Source organism: Lepidochelys olivacea (assembly GCF_965140295.1).
Source record: "Lepidochelys olivacea isolate rLepOli2 genome assembly, chromosome: 2".
NCBI lineage: Eukaryota > Metazoa > Chordata > Testudines > Cheloniidae > Lepidochelys > Lepidochelys olivacea.
Window position 1 is genome coordinate 78149348 of NC_140412.1, and position 17908 is coordinate 78167255.

A 17908-nucleotide genomic window follows, 5' to 3' on the forward strand; every position below is an offset into this window, starting at 1 on the left:
ACCAATTTGCCTAGGTGACTACAGACCCAGACCCTTGGATCTTAAGAACAATGAAAAATCCTCCCAACACTTGCACCCCCCCTTTCCTGGGAAATGTTGGATAAAAAGCCTCACCAATTTGCATAGGTGACCACAGACCCAAACCCTTGGATCTGAGAACAATGAAAAAGCATTCAGTGTTTTACAAGAAGACTTTTAATAAAAAATAGAAGTAAATAGAAATAAAGAAATCCCCCCTGTAAAATCAGGATGGTAGATATCTTACAGGGTAATTAGATTCGAAAACATAGAGAACTCCTCTAGGCAAAACCTTAAGTTACAAAAAAGATACACAGACAGAAATAGTTATTCTATTCAGCACAATTCTTTTCTCAGCCATTTAAAGAAATCATAATCTAACACATACCTAGCTAGATTACTTACTAAAAGTTCTAAGACTCCATTCCTGTTCTGTCCCCGGCCAAGACGACTAGAGACAGACACAGACCCTTTGTTTCTCTCCCTCCTCCCAGCTTTTGAAAGTATCTTGTCTCCTCATTGGTCATTTTGGTCAGGTGCCAGCGAGGTTACCTTTAGCTTCTTAACCCTTTACAGGTGAGAGGAGCTTTCCCCTGGCCAGGAGGGATTTCAAAGGGGTTTACCCTTCCCTTTATATTTATGACATAAGGCAACTCCCATCTTTTCATGTACTATGTATAAATATACCTGCTACTGTATTTTCCACTCCATGCATCTGATGAAGTGGGTTCTAGCCCACAAAAGCTTATGCCCAAATAAATTTGTTAATCTCTAAGGTGCCACAAGGACTCCTCGTTGTTTTTGCTGATACAGACTAACACGGCTACCCCTCTGAAACCTGTCATATTTATTTTGTGATCCACTATAACTCCCACCTCCTTTTCAGCAGAATTACCACCTACCCAAAAGAAAGACTTTGGGAGACCTGGATAATGTTTCCGGATCTGAGTCCTAGTCCTATGCATTAACCTCCTTCCTCAAAAAACTATATGGAAGAGAATCAATTTTCCATTCCACCTGGAGTTTGCTTTACAACTGATACTTTAACTTATCCATCAAAATGGCTACTTTGCTCTCCGCATCATTATAGTATTTGAGTGCCTGGGCTTCAATACAGACCTTGAACAGCTTTTCATAGCTCTCTAAATGCAGTGCAGAAAAGGACCATGTTATGTTTTTAGCTTTCAGTCTAGAAACCTGTACTTTTGTAATAAGGATTTCTTAAGAAATCTTTTAATGTACTGCAAATGGGGTGCTTGTACTTTACTATTTTATTTTTTGTGGGTGCCATTTTGCATAAGTATCTCCCATTCTCTTCTGTTTGGTTTGTTTACTGTTCCATATTGAACATTTCAGTTCTAAAATATTAACCTTCATACAGCAGTGTGAAAGCAAATTGGTTTTTGTAAACATGCTGCTTGTCATTCATTGCTCTCACTTCTGTTCATGAATTAGTTCTTCGAAGCAAAGGCCAACATTTTCACAAGGCCAAAAATGACTTTTAATTTGAACTAGCTTAGTATGAAGATAGCTACATAGAGAAGCACTACTTGGGTGCCTAAAGTTAGGCTCTTTGTGTAGGATTCTCAAAAGCACCTAAATGCTATTGAAAGTTACTGGGATTTGCGCTCCGAAGTTAAAGAAGTTTTTGAAAATCCCATCCTTTATTTCCATATTTAAGCAATTTAATATCCTAATTGGGTGCCTAAGTATGGATTTATAAGCTCAATATTGGTCTCTTGTTCAAAAAAATTGCCTGCAATGTAAGGCAAAATACTTCACCTGAATTTTTAGCAGAAAGAAAGGTCATATTATTGGAGTACTATTTCCTTACTAGGATAATGTCTTCCTTCCCAGAAAAAAGCAAGCCACTATCCTGCTGTGGAAAAGTAATACCTTTAGGTGATTGTGATTATATGTGAGAGATGAAAATGAATGCAGGATTGACAGACTCCTGAAATCCCGTATTTTATGGTAGAGTGACAGTGACACGAACATAGTAGTCGAGAATGTCAAAGTGTAAAGGGGAAGATATGTGACCTAAATGCTCTGCTTCTGGGAAAGACTGACATTTAGCCAAGCCTCGGCAACAACATTTACTACTGAATGCAGGCCATCAATTGCTACAACTTCAAGCAAATAAAAGTATATATTCAAATGAATTTTACCTTTGAAAAAATTACAGTTGCTGAAGCAGTTTGGCTGTCTTGGAAAAGAAAGCTGCTGCTTGGCAGACGTAGTGCTGCGAAAGGGAGCATCGGTGCAGCATGAGGTAAAATACAGATTTAAATTTTGCCTTTAGGACTAAATGGATGTGTGTTCATTTACCAGAAATAGAGCAAAACATAGGAAGGTTTAGTGTGGCATATAAACAATTATCCATCAAGATCAGTACCAAAATCCAGTAGGCCTTAGGGGGAAAATAAATGACTTGCATTGAATACAATATTTAAACTGAACATCAGAAGAAAACCCTGTCATAATGTTACAAATCATGTTTCTTTTTTTTTTAACTGAAATATCCATAGTGAAGCTACAGCTCTCTGTTCTAATTGGATTTGTTAATCCAGTAGTGCCAAGCTCTCTAGTCCTAACTGAACTAAACCTTGCACGGTGTTGGAGCAGAAGTAGAATTGGGGGCGAGGCGGGGGGTGGGGGTGGGGAGAGTGAAGGGAATATTCAAAATATTTAGCCAAGCTTCAGGCACAAACCTCAAAACATTTTGAGTCTCATCATCACTCTTGTGCTAACTGACAAGTTATAATAGCGAGACTGGAATAGAATGTGAGGCAAATATTAGGCTCCCCAATAAGTAGTAAGCCATGCTGGACATCATAAGGTGCAAGTAATGTCTCTCCCTCAAAAACAATCTTCGTGCTTAGCGAGTTCATTCCTTTGGCTCCTGCTTAGGCATCTCTCTTGCATAGGGAACCTAGGTGCCTAATTCAGGCTTTGTGGATCCCATTGTTGTTCCACCAGTGATCTTCTAGGTGTTTAAAAGTTAGACAATGCAACGCTCATCATTGCACTGCCCAAGAACTTCCTTACATGTGTGGTGGCACACAGGGTATGTCACATCACAGTGAAAGGCAGGCTTTGTCCATACTTGTCACTGCGGTGTGTAGCTACACACGGGAAGGAAGGCTGCAGTAGCAGGGAGGTAGCCAGGAAAGGCTCTGGCCCAAGGAAGGCAGCTAGGACACGACACTACTAAAAAATAGCAGTGTAGACATCTTGCTTGGGTGTGTAGACATACCCACTCGGGGTATAGGGACCTCTACTCTACTCCACCTAAGCCATGCACGACTGTCTGTACTGCTGTTTGTACCTGTGCTAGCTGGGTGTGCGGTGTCTGCATCCAGAAGTGTAGAAGTACCTTAAGACCATTTGATCATCTGGATCTTTGTTTTCTCCATATTTTCAGTATAATTTTTTTCTATTTATTTATGGTCAAGCAATTTAGTGCAGGTTGGGACCAAGTTGTTTGTAAAGCTTCTGTTACAGAGTGGAAATTTCAGTTATTTTCTTTTGGACAGGGATCAATAGATGTTTTAAGTACTTGCCAATGGCCCTTTAAGGAAATTATCTTAAACAGCATCTGGACAATGAACCTTGCAGCGTGTAGTGGAGTTCAGATACACTCAGAGGTCACTCTTTTGTCGATCAATTCTACCTTGCTGAGAAAAATCCTAAGCGGCACAATGCAGCAAACACCAAATACTCCTCCAATAAATTCTATTTTTTATTTCATATTGCTACAGTTAAGCCACCACTGGGTGCTAAATTACAATCATGCACTTACATTATTGTAGAAATGAAAGGATTACTTCAAAATAAATGTTATTCAAACACCCTGGCAACCTGAATTGTTTGAGAGACATACTTTAAGACCATTTTAAAGGAGTATTTTGTCATACACATTCATTTCATTGAAGTAGCTATAATATAAAGTTTTGCAAAGGGTCTTTCAGACAGTAATGAAGTTGACTTTGTCAAACTTTACCAAATAAATATTTTTAAAATATATTGATATCGCAAAATGTTGCCTTTTTGGATATAGAATCTGCAAACAAACTACAAATATATTTAGATAGGAAGGAAAGTAGTTTGGAGTTAGGTAGGTCATTGCTTTAGGCCTTCATCCAATGTCCATTTAATTCAATAGAAAGATTCCCATTAGTGCCAGTTGGCTTTGGATCAGATCTCCAACACTAGCCTTTTCACCTCTGAGGACCTGGGTTCAACATAAGTGAAGATGTGTTTGGGGATCTCTCCTCCTCTTTCCTCCTTCCAAAGTACTGCAGTTTAGAACTAAAGGGCTAAATTCACAAAGGGATGTTGGCATTGTGATGATGAGTGTTGCCATGCCACCTACCAAACCATTGGGAATCACAAAGCCTGAGTGAGGCCCTCCGGCTTCCTATACAATGGATAGAGGGAGAGAGATGCCTAAGAATGGGATTCACAAAAAGCAGCATGCTAGGCAGACCCTCACCTAAACTAGCCAATGGAAGAGGCCAGGGAGAAGGATGTAAGCTCTACCCCTTTCAGAAAATTCAGTGTTTATCTCTGCTTGGAATTCTCAGCTGTGAATCCTTCCTTGGAGCTAGATAGTTAACACATTTCTTGTGCGGCGGGTTAGGGCACCCACCTGGAATGCGGGAGATCCCAGGTTCAAGTCCCCCATGTCTGATGAGGATGAAGGGTGAGGAACAATGATCTTGCACCTCTCAGGAGTGTGCTCTAAACCTTGGGCTATTGGGCTTTCTGTTGTGGATCTCCCACCATTCCTGTTGTTGCACTTTGAATAAAGAAAGAGTCAGTGAGAGAGAGAGAGAGAGAGAGAGAGAAGTGTGGATGCATGAGACTAACTCCAGATAGACTAACTCCATATCCTGGTGGACAGAGCACTCACCTAGAATTTGTGAGACCCAAGTTCCAGCCCCCCTGCTCCAATGACTGCTTAGTTAGTTATACAAAGTGGATCAGCTTCATCAGTAGAGACTAAGGAAGCTCCTCATTAGAATAGCTCCCAGCCTAGGGATGAAGATATGCACCTGAGAGGTGACAGAATCCTGCTCAAGTCCCTTCACTTCCTCAGCTAAGAGGAGGTGAGTAACCTAACCACTGGGCTAAAAAGTTATGAGGGAGGTCCTCCTCCCACCCCTACCTGTTTTGTGTTTATATGGATGTGCTCAGATCATGATTACCAAATTGGACCCCACAAGTGTGTTAGGCCGAGGAACTCTATCTGGCCCCGGTTCATGAATTGCACTGGGCTTTAGGTATCTGGTTGCCCAGAATGATGTTGCAGTGCAAATGCTCAGAGGCAGAAACATATGTGCCAAGTGAGATTAGGCACCTAGGGAGTTCAGTGGCAGCTGAGTGGGGTTTTTTGTGAATACCCGGGGTGCCTGAATTCTGGAATTCAGGCACCTAATGTGCTAATTGGGCACAAACTCCCTTTTTGAATCTATCCTGAAGTGTATTGGCAGAGCTGAAAGAAGCAGAATAGAGACTTATTTTGTATATATCAACCTCTAATCTAAGAAACTAGAGCAGTGGTTTTCAACCTTTTTCTTAATTTGCCAACCCCTAAAAAATGTCAAATGGAGGTGCGGACCCCTTTGGAAATCTTAGACACAGTCTGCAGACCCCTAGTGGACCACAGGTTGAAAACCACTGCCCTAGCGTATAAAGAACTGACTGCCTTTTCATTTTGGAACAGCATAGTGCCCTTGATCAGGTTAGACTTAACTGTGTGTGGCACCTTTTAATGTTATTTTGGAGATTACTTCCCCAGCTCTCTGTCAGCCAGTCTCTCTGTTTAGGGTGACCATACATCCAGTTTTGGCTGGGACAATCCCTTTAAACCCTGTCCTGGCAAGAGCAAGCGGGACAAATGTCCACTTTTGTCAAAAAGTCGGGTGCAGAAGAACATGCGAGGGGATGGTGATGGTGGTGCTGAGTGGCGGCATGAGCCCCGTGTGGGGGAGGGGAGGGGGAAGAGGGCAAAGGCAGGGCTTGGGCAGGAGGCAGGTAAGGCTCTAGTGAGCAGTGACATCAGGCCCATCCTTGTGATTGGGGAGGGTGGGGAGTGGCAGGGCTCTGGCAACTGCAGTGATGACAGCTCCAGCCTCATGTGGGGAGGGGGGCTTGGGCAAGTGGCTCTGGCCAGCCCTGTACAGGGTGGTGGTGGGGCTGGGGAGGGCTCAGGCTAGCCCAACACAATGTCCCATTTTCCCTTTGGGAAATATGGTCACCCTATAATTAACTCTGCTGAAATGTCACTTTCACAGCAAACATGACCTCATCTGATCCTAGGAACAAGAACCTGTATGTTGTTTCCAGATTTTCACTGGACACAGGAATCTTGTGCACCCGCCCCCAATAAATGAATAAATAAATCCATCTGTAAAATTTGTACTCTTTTCTTAAATATTTAAAAAGTGACAGCATGCAACTTCTCATTCTCATCATCATTGTTCCTTAAGATACATGCTACATTCAATATTATTGCCCTTGAAATTCACTGTGATAGACATCCCCAAGTTTAACACTGAAAGCTTGCTTTGGATTGTCTGTCTGTTTATGCATAAACTAAATGACTGGAAAAGCCCATTAGAGAATTCAAGCATCACAAAGCTCATACTGCTTTAATACTATTGTGGCTTTGGGTTACCTTGTTTCAAAGTGACCCTGAGTTTTCAGAGGCACTGTTAGGAATATCTCGTCCCTCTCCATTGCATGGGTGGTCATTTATATTATTAGGGTAATAAGTGGAATGGATTTAACAGAATACAAAACACTAGATTTGAGTAAGCTTCTGGGAAACCTCTGCAAATTCACAGAGTTAATGGCTTAACCTTACAATTCTCCAATGGAAAATACATTTTAATGATTTTGCATACTCACTCTGCACTTCAGAAAATGAACTCCCCGTAACTCCATACTGCTTGACTCCTCTCATCACCTAATCTTAAACAAATACCCCCTTATTTATCTTCTAATAGGATTCATGGAAGTGCCTTGACATGGTTTCCTCCTCCATGGCTGAAGAATAGAACATTACTCTCCAGATACGCAAGGAAAGCTGTCATAAAGGTTTGGTATTTATAACATTAGAAAGGGTGTTTCAAAGTGGCAGCTCATATGTTTGAGCAGATAACCAAGGAGGAGATGTAATAAATGCACTTGATACTTAGACTAAATAGGGGGCTAAGTAGAAAAGGGTGTAGGAATATTATTGGATGTGGTGTGTGTTTAAAGGCATGGGGGGAATAAGAGGGGTTGGGTTTGTCACTGAAATTATTGAAAGTCTGTTTGAACAGAAGCCTTTTTCACAGCTGTGGCAGGTTACAAAAGCCAGAATCAATGGATATGGTCTCAAATAAGCGATTATCTGCTTTGCAGCCAATAATCTTATATGCCTATGCCAGCCAAAGGAGGGCATTGTTTACAGTGAGGGCAGCCAGATCTGCATTGTGTGCAGCCCCGGTTAGTGCGATTAGACAGTTGGTAGGATGAAAACAAAATTTCATACAAGAGAGTGGATTTTTAACATGCACTTATTCTCTAGAACTTGACATGAGCAGAAACAATATTTTGTTGTTAAAATTCCAAATGGAGCTAAGAGCAGTTGACATACTAGCAAAGCTATTAATTGTGTTAACAAATGCCTACAAAGTGGATGGGGGATAGTCTGATTTTCATGTTCAGAATCTGGTAAAACAAGTCTCTAGTTCATAGCTGCTTAGCTGTGACAAAAGCATTTTCCAACCAATTGGGGTACAGGACATGCTTTGATGGGTGGCTAATCTCTTTTTTCTCTTGTTCTCTGAACTTGCTGAACAACATGCATTGTATTAGCAAAGCAATGAATATTGATGTTTCCTGGCATTACAGTGAAAAGGGAATACTGATCTTCTTGCTCCCATTATGTGTTAGTGTTATCTCCCTTCAGTGGATTACTTGGATTTTATACACTTGCCCCAGAGTGAGTTGTAATCACCATCTTTAGTTTCCTTGTCCTTGTCAGAAGAGATGCTCAGTAATTTAAAATATTTGCCATGGGTTTGAATCTTACTTATGTTAATTATAAAGGGATAGATTCTGCTACCCCTGCTCATGTCAACCATCGGTGGAATCACCTGTGAGAGAGTTACTGCTCCATGTGAGTAAAAGAGGTGGTATCTGACTCCCAAATCAACAACAACAACAACAAAAACTGTAGAATTGTTTTGGGAGAGACCTTAGATTTTTGTGTGTGTGTAATGAGGCCACTAGCTCAACTCTTTCCCATCACTATAAATAGTCAACCCAGGCATTGGCATTATAGACCTTTAAGCCACAGCCCAGTTTGGGAATGCGGGTAAAGAGGGGCCATACATAGAATCCATGAAAACATCATAGCTAACAAGAACCAGAATTTGTCTTTGTGAGTGCACATCTTACAAGACATTCTGCCACCCTTTTAAAGAGAGTCTGTGCTATCCCCTGCATTGGCTAATCTTTGCTTGATGGTACAGAGGGCGGGATAGGTCCATCACCCACCAAAACACTTATCCTGCCTTGTTGGGGAGCCTAGCATCACTCCCAGTGGTTGCATCATTCTTGTTCTTTGCATTGCATTTGTGGCTGGCCCTGCTAAAGCCACAAGGTGGTAAAAAAGGGTTTGTGCGCTTTTTCTCCATTGCACATCCACACTACAACTTGCCCCTAAGCATCCTATTCCACTCTCATTATTGTAAGTACTGGGTAGGTCTTCATTACGGGGCCTGATTAGAAATCTTAAAGCTAATAATTGGAAGTCTTTGCATGGCCATTCTATGCCCCAACCCACACCGGGTCCTTTGGCATGTGACTTTTGGTGAGAACAACAGGCAATGGAGAGACTCTGAGGCCCTGGTTACAAAATATTATCTCAGAGACAGCAAGAGGTACTTTAGTAAACTGCTATGGGCCTGCTACATAGCAGAGGTCACTAGGGGCTGATGAAAGATTCACTTTAATGTAAAAAGAAAAGGAGTACTTGTGGCACCTTAGAGACTAACCAATTTATTTGAGCATAAGCTTTGGTTAGTCTCTAAGGTGCCACAAGTACTCCTTTTCTTTTTGCGAATACAGACTAACACGACTGTTAACTCTGAAACCTGTCACTTTAATGTGTAGACTATAGGTATCCATTTTGGATCATACTAGTTCAAATATGAACTGTGGAAAAAGATAGTCTCTTTCTCTTCCAAGTCATCTTTTATATGGGTAGCAGGCTGTATGAAAGAATTCTGGTTATTTAGAAAGCTAAATAAATTTAGAAATGTTAAAATAATACATTCCACTCCACTCCCATTAACACCATACTAGAGCGCTAGACTTCAGAAAGCAGGATTGACAATGTGAATAATTAAAGTGGGGGTTAACGTAAGTAGAGAGCCAAGAAACAATAGTATTGTGAATGTTATTCTAGAAAAATTTATTATGAGAGTTGAGTGCAGAGTGTGACAGATGAAAAAAAGGTTAGAAATCATAACATGAACTCTAATGCTCCAAATCTGAAGGCTAATATTAAATGGCTGTATAGCCACCTCTCCATTTGTTGGCAGAGCTGCCATTAAGTGGGAGGGCTTACATGGTAGACGTTTAGGCCATGTCTACACGAGCACTTCTGTCGGCAAAACTTGTTGGTCAACGGTGTGAAAAAGCACCCCTCCCTCGAGCGACATAAGTTTTGTCGGCATAAGCACTTGCGTGCACAGCGCTATGTCAGAGGAATATGCTTTCCTGCCAACATAGCTTCTGCCACTCGTTGAGCTAGTTTTATTGTGTCGGCGGGGGAGCTCTCTCCCATTGGCATAATGTGGCTACTGGTACAACTGTGCCGCCGGAAGCATAGACACACTACATACAGACACACATACAGAGAGAGAGAGAGAGACCGATCAGATTATCAGAAAATAGAACATGGTTGAACACATCTATTCGAGAACATGTTCCACAGACATTGACATTGCAACTGCTGTCATGACCCCTGTATTCTTAGGCTTATGCTACTGTTGTGGTGGATTAACAATGTGCAATGTTATTGCTGATTTGCAAAAAAGCTATTTCTTTGTTTTCTCCTTTCCCTACCCACTGCTTATTATTAAAGCATTCCTCTTTTCATAGATCCATATCGTGTATAGGTTTATGCAAGTGGGTTGCATCACTTGCATCTCATTTCCTTATTGCACAGATTCCTATGTACTGAATGGCAATTTAAAGGACACTGAATTTCTCAGTTTTCTTAAGCGCATGAAATTTCCATAATATTTCATTTGCTACATCTGAAGCTTAAGAAACATGTCAAAAATAACTCAGAAATGCTTAAAATATAAACCTAGCGTACACAGTTTTGTTCAACAGAACTGGGGTCTAGACGGTGACTTCACGAGCTGTCAAGGAAGGTGTTTTGTGAGCTCTAACCGTTATCCATTTTCCCTTAAGGTATTGATAAGTATTTTTTAAAATATCTGCTGCTGGGTTCAGACATATATAGCCCTGGATGACTTCACCAGCACATTTGTCTAATTCACACAGTGATTAGGAAATGACAAAAATAATTCAGTCTACCTAATATTTTCTTTTTTTCAGATATCACATAATTTGCGTAATCTGTTGGATCACTAATGTTTGGTTGTGGTGAATAAAGGGAAACATCCCCTAGGAACCAGATTGGTCTAACAAAAATCTATCTTTACACTTGATAGTCTAGGTTGGATTCTTCAGGAGATGTCTTTCCTGGAATGTAGTTTGTATTACTTAATGATAAAATTTCCTACACCGAGAGGGAGGTTTTGAGAAAATGGGATTTGGGATTTGCATAAAGCCTCTGGAGTGAGTCTGTAATAATACACAGCAAGACATCCTTTCACTGGCTGCTTGGTGCTCTGCAGACAGAAGGTGGTGCTGTTGCTTAGTCACAACATATGATACCATATTTTTCCAACAAAGAGATGATCAATTTGCCATCGCTGCAGTCATTCTTTATTGAATTTAAAAGAAGCAGCCATCTGCAACTTAGTCCAGTATTTGACTTCAGTTACTTTACTGCATAACAGTGACCTACAGATTTCTTTAACCATGTTCTTCTTCCTTTTTTTAAAACAAATGCAAATCAGAGAAAACAGCCTGAGAAAATAAGCAATATAATGTAGCACATAATGTTTCATTACATGCATTAAGGCATAGCACACTCTGCTACAAAAATATCATTTTGGAAAGCCAGAAAAAGGCTTTTCAATCACTGAGAAAAATACTCAGGAATTTTTCCATCTTGATATTCGTAGACTTTCAAAAAGACTTAAGTGTACCACATTTTTACTTGGGAAATGTCCTTCTGAGTTCCATTGCCTCCTGGGAGCACCTCTTATGGTAGTGCAGTTAAAGCACCACACCTTGTTCAGGGCTGTGCCAAAAAGTCGCAAACTAGCCTTGAGGATATATGAAGGAAAATGAAGCAGAGTGAGTTTGTGTGTGTGGTTTTTGGAGGGGGGTGAGAGCATGAGAGAACCTGGATTTGTGCAGGAAATGGCCCACCTTGATTATCATCCACATTGTGAAGAGAGTGGTCACTTTGGATGGACTATTACCAGCAGGAGAGTGAGTTTGTGTATGGGGGGGGCGGAGGGTGAGAAAACCTGGATTTGTGCTGGAAATGGCCCAACTTGATGATCACTTTAGATAAGCTATTACCGGCAGGACAGTGGGGTGGGAGGAGGTATTGTTTCATGGTCTCTGTGTGTATATAATGTCTTCTGCAGTTTCCACGGTATGCATCCGATGAAGTGAGCTGTAGCTCACGAAAGCTCATGCTCAGATAAATTGGTTAGTCTCTAAGGTGCCACAAGTACTCCTTTTCTTTTTGCGAATACAGACTAACACGGCTGTTACTCTGAAACCTAGCAGTAATTATTGATAACATTTAGAACCTGCACAGAGCTTTACGTCATCAAAACTCCATGCATACATTAACTACATAAGCTTCACAACGTCCCTCTGTGGCAGGAAGATATTTTTATTCTGAATTTACAAATGGAGAAATTGAGATGCAGATACGTTACCCAAAGGCACAGAATATATCAGTGGTTGGACTGGAATTTACAAGTTGCCAGTCCAGTAGAGGACACTGCCTATCAATATGCCAAACAACATCTGACTGTTCTCTGTGTTAGATATTTGTATGTTCCTTCAATACAGATGTGTGTATTTGATTACAGGGTAATCAGTTGGAATATAATGGCAGATAGTCAATTTTGCCATTGTAATAACAGTCCTGGTTCTCGGACATGAGTGAATCTATAAGGGAATCTTTGTTTTTTCTTGAACTAGCAAGTTCACTTTTTCAGGTGCAAAAAGGTGTGCAGTTTAGTCTCCAGGGGATCCCCAGATGCTTAGTTGGATACTGACTAGAGGGATTAAAGATGAAAAATGGTGATGTTTCAAGACTCTGCACATATCAGAGAGCCTTCATTGCAAATTACTGAAAGTGAGACTGCTCCATCAGGAATCCTCAGAGACTGCTGTTATTTTTCCAAGTGCTTTAAAGTGCTTTCACAAAATAGGATCACCTAATATTTCTGTTACAACTGCTTCTTCTGTTTCTTCACTCGTTGCCACTTCTTCCCATAAGCTATATCTTTGCTTCTCAAATTGGTTTCTGTTTTTTTCTTAGCAAAAATAAAAATTGTATAGCTATTTTTCAAGGTACCCTATTTCTGTGAGGTACTTTTAAAGTGTACAGCAAAGCTAATCAGTTGCCTTATTTTTAAACTTCATAATGTGCTGTCTGAAGTAATATTAGGCTGATAGTTTCACATGGTTAAATAGAATCCCTAGAGTGTATATTGTGCATTAGCTTGTTCTGGCTCCTACACACCCGCACACAAAGGCCAAGGCTCCCAGAAGAAATGATGGTGTTTATGGCAGCATCTTTGATTGAAGGGGTGCACAGGTTCATGATTTTCAGTTTATATTAGATCTTGGGCACTTGCCTGATGCTTAGGTGGCAGATCTGGCCAAGAATGCTTTTCCCTCCAGCTGCACTTGCTGAGAATGATGCACATTTTTCTTCTGGCTGTGGATCGGGCTATAGTTATCCCTGCCTTTGTCAGGTCAGGGTTAAGCGACTGCACTGTGGGCTACAGCTTGAGAAGATTCAGGAATTCAAGTGAATGAAAATGGTTGCTCCTCACTTATTAGCATGAGTGGCGGGTATCATAGGCCGGGGGAGGCTGGGCCTCACCAAACGGCCTCGTGTGGCCCTGCCCACACTCCAGCCCCAAGCCAGGCCCACTCCTGCAGTTCCCAGAGCTCTGCCCTGGCTGGCCTGCCTGCCTTCTGCAGGGACTCAGGGCAGCTGGTGCTGGACTGTGCCGCCCGGTGCACCAGGGCTGGGGGCGCTGCAGCTGCACCACCCAGCTGTCTGGAGCTGGAGCCAGATGCCATGGTGGGGGTGCTCTGGGCTCCTGTGGGGGAGAGGGGCAGAAGAAGAGGGGCACAAGGGGAGGGGACGGTGGCTAGCTTTCCCTAATGGCCAGGTCTCCGGCCGCCCATGCTTATTAGCTATATACTGTTAGAGAACACTGATGCTCCATAGCTTGCATTCACTTTCAATTAGTTATGGGTGGAATTTGTGGTGTTGGGTTTGCTCTGTAAATCTCTGGATGGTTTGGAACTAGCTGCCTGAAAGACATCCCCTTCTCCTCCTATGTTATCACTGCAGCTGTGGTAAGTAGAGGTGCTTGAAACTTGCTTTAAATGGGAAGGAACTGATAATTTTCCATGAAGGATCCTTGTCTCTGGAACACAAAATTCCAATTCCAAAACAGCCCAGAGTTGGTGACCTTCATGCCATGCCACAAGGCTCATCTAATGCCTCTGGCTTTTTCCTGGTGGGGCTGAATTAAGAGATTATGTACGGTTGGTGCGGAAAGTTATTTTATGATGTATGGATTGTATGGTGACTTATTATGAGAAGGCCGGACAAGTGTATGTACTACATATTGATATTTTCTTTGTCTTCATTCACATCTTGTGCAGTGCTGCTCACATTGTTGGTGCTTAACAAATAATAATAATGTGTCATACTAGTGCTTACAAGTTAGAATTGGCACTTTAAATCAGAATGTGTACTGTAAGAAGATCAAAAGCTATTATGGCAGTTAGCATCAGCTGGGATGTTCTTGCTCACAGTTAAGTCCCCAGTCATAAGGCATTCTCAGTGGAGGGTCTCTTGCTATGGAACTTACTTTGCCTCTTGTTTTAGCAAGATCTGTGCTTGACTTTCAGGCTGGTTGCAAGAGGCATTCATTGACTTGAACATTCCCTGAATTGAGAGTGTAGTGAGGGGTATTTGTTTTGTTGGTGGTTGGGAATGTCAAAAGAGGAAGACTATTGTGGGTAATTGCCAACTGTTTGCTAAAAACTTATGTCAGTTTCTGTGAAATGTGCACAGCTGTTATGGTGACAAGAGCAATAAAACATTTAAGGTAAATAAATAGAAACATCAAGGGCCTGGGGAAGTTTATTTAATCCATAAAGATCACTTCTGGTTCTTTTTTATTTTTCCTATTACATCAGAAATTCCGTGAATGGCAAGTATTTTATCAGTAGCATATAGTGTTGTAACAAATCTGTGATTTTTGTACTTGACACTCTGTGGCACATCCAGAACAACCAAGTGGTTATTGGGGCTAGAAAACAGGTCTGCCCATCCTGTAAACATTGGCCCCTCCCACCCCTGTAAATAAGAATCTAGTGTATCACCTGACACAGCCATTAGCAGTGTTGGCTCTAAGCAGCAGAGGAAATACAGCATAGCCAATTTGTTACTACATAGATTCATTTGGACTTGCTGAAGTTTTAAGGAAGCCTTCCTGTTTGTGAAAGTGCTTGAAAGGAAGGTCTTCACCAGATGGATACAGAAGAGAAATATTTGGAATGTTTGCCTCACCATTTTTAAGGCTTCCACTAAAACGGAGCTCTTAATTTTTCCCATCCAAGCCCTCTGTGCTACCTCCTTTCTCAGTCATTGTGGACAACATCACCATTCTGCCTCTGACTGAGGCCCATAACCTAAGCCCCATCTTCAACTCAGGCTTCTCTCTAGGCCTTAAGTCTTGCAGATTCATTCTGGATAACATCTATGTTGCAACCTTTCCTAACCATCCACACAGCTAAAACTCTTGGCTAAGCTATCACCCTAGCACTTACTGCCCATGGGGTATATTCCAGTACTATTGGAGCAGCCCTGCTTCCCACCCAGCTGCACTCCCCACTGCTGCTTCTGTCAGTGTTTCTGCCAGCTGGCAATGGCTTGGATGCTCCCAGGTGCTGGAGACTGCTACACCTTGGCTGGGAGCACTGAACAGCAGCAGCAGAGTCCCAGTCCCCACCTCTTCAAGTCTCTGGCCAGGAAACTTGGGGATGGCCCCATCTCTCAGCTCCAAACACAGAGACAGGGATGAAGGAGCTGCTGTGCCAGCTGGGCTGCTCAGGGCCCTGGAGCCAGAGCTGACACTTGGGGACTCCCCTGCCCCCCAGAAACCCCTTCCCAGAAAGGAGTTCAGGGACCTCCCCCCACTCCCTCGGGCAGGCACCCCGGACATGTGGTATCTGCAGGGCTCATCCAAGCAGTTCCAGACCCTGCCCCTGTCAACAAGTGACTTTTTTCCCCCAAACAATTTCAGTTTATACTGGAAGCCTTCTGCAAAGTGAAAAATTGGGACTTCTCATTCAGGTCTAATCACCAACAGACATTTTCTCCACATTTAAAAAACAAACCAAAAACCAAAAACTGATTTACATCAGCGGACAGTCTGGACCATTGAGATTTTTAAAAAAACCTTTCCTTCAGAATTTTTGGGAAAAAATTAATGCAATTACTAGGTTTGCTTCCAGCTTTTAGAAAGGATTTTGCCTTCAGTATCCTGCTTTCTGGCAAAAACTTTCAGGTATCTACTACTGGATCTCCATTTAAGCACACTTCCCTGGTAAGTTGCTTTAGGATTTGCTGCTTATGACATAAATAGGAAATGTTTCTAGAGCCTGCATACTCATTTGCTTATTGCCTCTTTTTGAAGCAGAAAAAGAGAACCTTCACTGCCAAAGAGTCAATCTGGTTGCAATATTTTCCCATAATATATATCTCTTCCTTTTCTTCAGCCCTGCAAAGAATGTTTGTCCTTTATTTGCCACTAATGCTTATGATAAAAAATTAAATTACTGTTCATCCTTTCAATAAGCTCCCCTCAGAGAATCTCTGCTAAAGGACAAACATTTAAAAGGAATACAGAAGCTTTAGTTTTATACACAACCTGACTATATTATTCATTGCAATGAATTTTTAATGTCACCAAAAAAAAGTTAAATATATTTTGATTTCTGGGGCTAGGCAGCAAGTGATCCAGGGAATCATAAATTCACAAAGGCTGTGGACAAATGCACAATAAAAAAAATGCTTCTTACCCTCCAGTAAACGTAGGGTTTTCGTGAGAAATTCGTGAAAGCTCTTATTAGTTGGAATTCTCCAGAGACCGTCGCCATGGTGCACAGACACTAGGAACCTTTGACCTACATGCATTCAATGTGGTTCAAACACATTCCTTTTTCAGGAAAGAAATAGGTCACCAAGAGTGAGCTAATAAAAAAAAAAATCTCAAAACAAAGCTGCAGCTATTAACATAGCTTTTGAGATTACAGTGAGGTAGGTTTTTTTCTCCCTCCTCTTTCCCTTTAATTCTTATAAAAAATCCATCTTTTTGGGTACATTTGTTCATCAATTCATTTTGACTAAATAATTGCAATGATTAGCATCCTTTTTAGTGTTTGAAACCTGGGTATTATTTTACAGGAACAAACAGTGAATAATGTTCTTTACTTTGTTTATGAATTGTCAAGGCTAACGGTTTCCTTTGTGTTGTATTCTCTTGGTATTCAGTGATTTATCTTCAATCCACAAGAGTTGCAGCATCTAGTAAAGAATCAATTTACAAACTGCTCTGAATATAAGACTGCAGATTAAACCTTATGGACATTGTGTTCTTCAAACATGAATACAACTTTTATGCTACAGAATAAGGAAAATGCACCATTTGATGGAACAAACAAAAAGCGGTGCAGAATCTTCAGCTTTTGTTCTGCAATCCATAACAAAGAAGTCTAATCAGTTGTTATGCTCAAGCACATATTTTGAATGTGAGAAAGTTGTATCTGTAACAGATATTGTCATATGCTAAGAAACTTAATCTACACAGTAATCTGCTGAAGATCCAGCAGTAAACCATCCAGTTAGTGAAAAAGCACAGGTTGAGAATTTAGTACGGAAAAGCAGAATAATCAAGAAATCCCACCTTGAAAGGATGGCTACACAGGCTAACCATTTTAAAAGCCTTCAGTTTATTCATGATCTTCCAAAAATTGCTCCCACATCCTATTTCTTTGGGTAAATGGTGTCTTGCTATTCTTGTCTTGATCCCTTGTTACCTTTTAGGGCCTGATTTTAAGAGGAAATGAGCAATCACAGATTCCCCTTAGTTTGGGCACAGGTACATAGAACTTCTCAAAACCAGACTCTTATTGTCTTTTCAGCGTTAGAAATTTGACCAATGTCCACCTTGGGATAAACACTTTTTGGTCTCAGGGATATCACTGCATTTCCCCCCATCTCCCTTCCACCCAGCATCTTATTTTAATGTTGGCATGGGCAAGGAGATTTGATGTTTTAAAAAATAAAATAACCTATTCATTCAGCCAGTTATTGCCTGATCATCATTCTCTGAATAAGAAACCCAAATTACCTGACCTTTCAGAAATGGGATAGTAAAGCCACCTGCCATAGCCTTTGGCATTTCCT

At 41.3% G+C, this 17908-nt stretch overlaps 1 long non-coding RNA gene across 1 annotated transcript in view; it reads right to left on the reverse strand.

The window, feature by feature from the left end:
• The window catches only part of LOC311515392, a 94194-nt gene extending 77589 nt beyond the window's left edge, over positions 1–16605 (reverse strand). Inside the window, exon 1 of the long non-coding RNA XR_014710125.1 lies at positions 16522–16605. This is a non-coding gene — a long non-coding RNA (uncharacterized lncRNA). The remainder of the gene's footprint in view (positions 1–16521) is intronic.
• Positions 16606–17908: the final 1303 nt, after the last annotated feature.